Source organism: Acinonyx jubatus, chromosome E2, assembly GCF_027475565.1.
Source record: "Acinonyx jubatus isolate Ajub_Pintada_27869175 chromosome E2, VMU_Ajub_asm_v1.0, whole genome shotgun sequence".
Lineage (NCBI taxonomy): Eukaryota > Metazoa > Chordata > Mammalia > Carnivora > Felidae > Acinonyx > Acinonyx jubatus.
In genome coordinates this window covers 50,586,800-50,592,180 of record NC_069396.1, presented here as the reverse complement: position 1 = coordinate 50,592,180, position 5,381 = coordinate 50,586,800, and positions in this window count along the sequence as shown.

Genomic DNA, 5,381 nt, shown 5'->3' with positions numbered 1-5,381 from the left:
GTTCCCAGAGGCGCCGTGATAGTCCTGCTTTACCCCCCCTGCCCCCCCAGCAGTCTGAGGCTTCCTCGAGCTCCCCAGGACCCTGGAAGGTTCATCCTGAGGTAGACCCTCACACTCTGCACCCTCTCCCCTCCCCCCTCCCCGTTCCTGGCCACCGCTTCCACCCACATTCATTTTCAAGTTCCTCAAGCTGGCTCCTCTCACCCTTTGGGCCTCTAGCCTTGTGGTTGTTAACTCTGGATTTAGGCAGACCTGCGGCTCAAATCCTGACTCCGCTGCTGTGTGCCCTGAGGCGAATGGCTCCACCTCTCTGTTTCCTCAGCTGGTACACACAGAAGGCTGTGGAAAAGCAGGGCCATGCCAGGAGAGCAATCTGGGGCACGGATCATGGCAGTGACTCGTTCTCAAGCAACACTCGTTCTCATCCACACTGTGCCAGGGGCTGTTCCAGCACTGAGGACACAGCTGTGGACAAGACAGAAAGCCCTTGCCCTTGGGGGCCAATGCTCTAGTCGGGACACAAGCCACAAACGTGAGCAGCAAACGTTGGACAGTATGTTGGAAGGTGGCGAGGGTGGGGCACTGTCGCCGTTTCAGTTGGTACAATCAGAGCAGACTTCTCTGAACAGAGACTGAAGGACAGGGGGGAGATATTTAAGTAGGTGAGAAAGAGCACCGTGGAAAAGGACAGAACAAATGCAAAGGCTCTGAGGCAAGCGTGCCTGGAAGGTTCCAGAACACCAAGGAGCCCTGTAGGAACCTGGCTTTTACTGAGATGGGAGCTACGGGAGGGTTATGAGCAGAGGGCCCCACGGGGGCAGCGTGTGGTGGTTGGGGAGCGGGGGCAATCTGTCACTTTGGCTGCTGAGCACCTGATGTCCCCTGACATCAGCACATCCCACCCACCCTGTGCTGTGGGGGCCAATAAACTTTCCTTGTCCCTGGTGGCCAGAGCTTGGGCCTATGACCTAATCATGCCTGTGACAGATGGGGGTTGGGGGAAAGGGAGGCGTGAAGGGGAAGAGAAGACAGCTTGAAAGGAACCAAGAGAAAGAGAAACACCCAGGTGCTGTCACCTCCTAGTCTCAACTCTGTCCAACGGGGCAGCTGCCTGAGTCTGCTGCGGCCAGCGGGGGTGGGAGGCTTCTCCTTTGCAGCCAACCCCCAGTCCGGCGGGCCCTCCTCAGGTAGTGAGGTATCTTAGGGGCCTCTCATTCACGCCCATGACCCCAGGGGCCCCACCTTTGTTCCTGCTCAAACCCCAAGACCTTCCAGTGGCCTCTGACATGACCACAGGTCACGGTGTCTACACCTGACCTCAATGCCTCCCCCCTCCACCACCCCTGTGTGCCTCCCGTGTCCCCAGCTCGGGGACCCTGACCGAATCTCTAACCAGAATCTCAGCATCTGCAGCCCTGCGTCTTAATTACTTGTTTTCATGGGCATCTACTGGCCAAACTCCTTTTCAGAATTTAGACATTGGTGAGTTTTCTGTTGTTCAACTAACTGCCTTGAACCTCTGCAGACCTCATATACATCTGTCCCTACTGATTCCTTAAAATTTACAGACTTACTGGGGCGCCTGGGTGGCTCAGACAGTTAAGTGTCTGATTTTGGCTCAGGTAGTGATCTCACAGTCCGTGAGTTTGAACCCCACATTGGGTTTTTGCTAACAGCTCAGAGCCCGGAGCCTGCTTTGGATTCTTTGTCTCTGTCTCTCTGTCCCTCCCCTGCTCGTGCGCTCTCTCTCTCTCTCTCTCTCAAAAATAAATGATTAAAAAACAAACACTTATGGACTTCCTGAGATCTTCCCCCAACAACACATCTCTCCTCTGTCCTTCCTGCTGTCACAACCCCACCTCTGTCATGCTGATGTTTACAGCTTTAGTTCCTGCTGTGGATGTATCTCCTGATGTTGCTCACTGGATCACTGGATCTTCCCATATTCCTTGCAGCCTCTCCTGAATTGGTTTCTCTTTTCATTTAAAAAACTCCTCTTGTAGCCACTCGGAGAAAGGGAACACCCCACATCCAAGAATAAACTCCAAAGAGACCCGAGATCCAGATGTAATATATGAAGTTGTACAAATATTAGAAGAAAGCCATGGGGATTTCTGTGAGACCCGGGTGTAGAGAAAGTTCTAACCCTGACTCACAATGCAGAGACAGTAAAAGGAAAACCAATACATTTGATTTCCTCAAAACAAACTTTTGCACGGCAAACGCACCCCAAAGTCTAAAGGGAAAAGATTGGGATATAAACTGAAATATGGTTAAGACTTAGAAGTTTTATGTTCTGGGTAAAATTTTAGCACAATAAAGAGAGAGAGAGAGAGAAAGCCCAGGAGGAAATTATTTGCCAACATATTTGACAAACACATCGTCTTTCGGCACATCCCTTCCATGCTGTTCTAGCTAGAGATCCACAACCAGAATCTCATGAAGAAACACCAGACAAACACCCCAGTAAACATTCTTTACAGGGCAGGATGGGGGAAGGATCGTATTCGTCGTGTCGATGTCATCGAAGACCAAGAGACTGAGGGAATATTCCAGATTGAAGAAGACCAAAAAGAGGACAGCTAAGTACAACACGGGGCATGACTGGGTCAGCCAACACACACGGATATGTACACAGCAGGTGGCCGTTAAGTACACACATCCCATCGCTGTGAAACTGAAGTTCCACAGTAAGTGAAGTGGGGTGAGTGGTGGCTACGTGTAGTGTGGGTCTGTGAGGATAACCTTATTCTTGTAAGTTTATTTTTATTTGAGAGAGACAGAAAGAGCAAGTTGGGGAGGGGCCGAGAGAGTGGGAGAGAGAGAATCCCAAGCAGGCTCTGGGCCATCAGCACAGAATCCAGGGCGGGGCTGGAGTTCATGAACGTGAGATCGTGAGATCGTGACCTGAGCGGAAGTCAAGAGTTGGAGCTTGACCAAGTGAGCCACCCAGGCACCGCTCCCCGCCCCCCACCCCCCACCCCTGGCCCCATTGAGAAAACCCTTATTCGTAGGAGAATCACACGGAACCACAGGGTAAAGGCCCATGACGTATGTGCGCTATGCAACTTTCTCCCAAGTAGCTCAGGGACAAAGCGGTGCGCGTGCACACAACACACACACATAGTGTCAAGCCCACGGCACCCAATTGTGCGTAGCTGAATCTAGGTCAAGGGTATACAGGCGTGTTTGCACTTCTCTTGCAACTTTTTGTTGAGCTTAAGTTCGTTTCCAAGTAAAAGGTGAAAAAAAAGGGAAAAAAGGAAAGAAACCATGCAGGATTTCATGAGGAATGTCAGTAATGCACAATCTAGAACCGAGCCATCCTTAACATATAAAGCCAGGAAGCAGACACATGAAAGAGCTAGCTATGGGCCTCTTTCCACAGGAAAACTGCATCTCTGGGCTTAAAGTTAATTCTGGCATCTTGAGCTCAACCAAGAAAACCTACTTTGAATAATCAGGCATTTGCATAAACAAATGCACTCATTTCTATTTCCCTGCCCCCTTGAATCTGGGTTGGCCTTAGGGGCTTGACGACAGGCAGAATGCGGCGGCAGCGACGCAGGGCGGCTTCCGAGACCGGCTCACGAAGACGTGTGGGCTCCCACCTGGACCCGTGGGGTGCGCGCGGCCCCGTGGGACCCGGCCACCATGCCGCGAGAAGCCCAAGCCACGTGGAGGCCGTGTGTGGATGGCCCAGTGACAGCCCCCAGCCGGCAGCCTACACCGGCGGCCAGGCCTTGGAATAAGCCACCTGGGACGTGCAGCTAGGCTGATCTTCGGGTGATGGCAGCCCCAGATGTCACCTGACCGCAAATGCCTAAGACTTCAAGTGGAGAACCACACAGCCCAGCCCCGTCAACCCACAGGACCGAGGCAAACACATGGGCGTCTAAGGCCAGTAAGTTGTTTGTTGCACAGCTGTGCAATGGAGGACTCACCTTGCCCGAAGAAAGGTTTGGCCCTTGCCCAGCTCCCGGGAGGGGATCTTGAAGCCCTGGGAATGTCCTCCCTGATGAGGGTCTTTGTTTACCCAGGGTTTTGGGCCACTCGAGGTGGCCTATACTTACGTGTGATTTGTGTTTGGGGACCCTGGGACACGGGACATCAGCTTGTGTCTCCCGAGACTAGGGTCAGTCATGGGGGCAAGGCAGTGAACACGACCAACCCCAATAAAGCCCCTAGACGCCAAGGCTTGAGCGAACTTCTGTGCTGGGTGACTCTACCACGTGGAGGACACCTGTGGGCTCCGTGCGCCTCTTGTCTTTGCGGATTTTAATCTGGGCTGTAATAAACTGGAACCATGATAACTTTTCTGAGTCCTGTGAGTTCTTCTAGCACAGTATTGAACGTGAGGGGCGGCCTGGGGACTCCTGACTGCAGCTCTCAGCGACCCAAAGCCCCAGCGCGCCTGCAGAGGGCAGCTTCTCAGCAGGCGGGATCCCCCCCCGCAGGCCTGCAGGCCTCCCACAACACCGCCCATGGGACACCCCTGGGGTCGGCAAACGGGGATTCACGCCTACCTTCCCCGAGATATTCTAACCTCCAGTGCTCGGCCCCCAGGAAGGGCATTCATATGCCACGATGCTGACTTCCTTCAGAGAGAGGACCCTACCGCGGGGCCTTCCCAGATGTCACTGTGGAATTAGCAATGCCATTTGCTCATCTCTGCCCTGGGGGAGGCAACCCAGGGGGTCAAAGTGCTCACAGGACTCAACCCTCCTACTGTTGTCACCTGCCCGTAGACAATACCCCAGGTCTACATCTCCCTGGAAAAAGGTGGGTCCAGAGGAGTTCAAACTTGAAAACAGGCCTCTCTCCATAGGCCCAGAGCCAGGCAGAGCAGCTGGGGTAAGATTCGATATTAATCTTTGATGGAGAAGGAAAGCAGAGCGGTAGACGGTACCTCTGGTCTTCCTTGGTGGGGGAGTCGGCTCCATCGGGTGCTGCAGGAACCAGGGTGGGGTCTGCCCTGGCGGGCTGTGCGCGACAGAAGGCAGGCTGCAGACCCAGCACACACTCACTGACAGGATCGTCGGTGGGGGGGGAAGGCGGGGGAGGCGGAAAGAACGAGTCTCCTCCAGCTTCTGCTCCCGCCGGGCCTCGCCGGCCCAGCCGGCGCTGTTCCCCGGAGCGCACCCTGTGCCGCTGCCCGGGGCTCTCCCTCCCAGGCGGCAAGGGTGGCAAGTCGCTCCCTCAAGAGCCCACCGTGAGGGCAGACACTAGGGCAGCTGGGCTGGTCAGGCCCCCAGCCCCAGGGCACCCCAGGGCACCCCAAGGAGGTGGGAGATGAGGGGGGTGGAGCTTCGAACCCCCCCACCACCCCTCTGGATGATGTGGTCATCCCAATCCCAGCAGCTCCACCATCTGAGACAAGC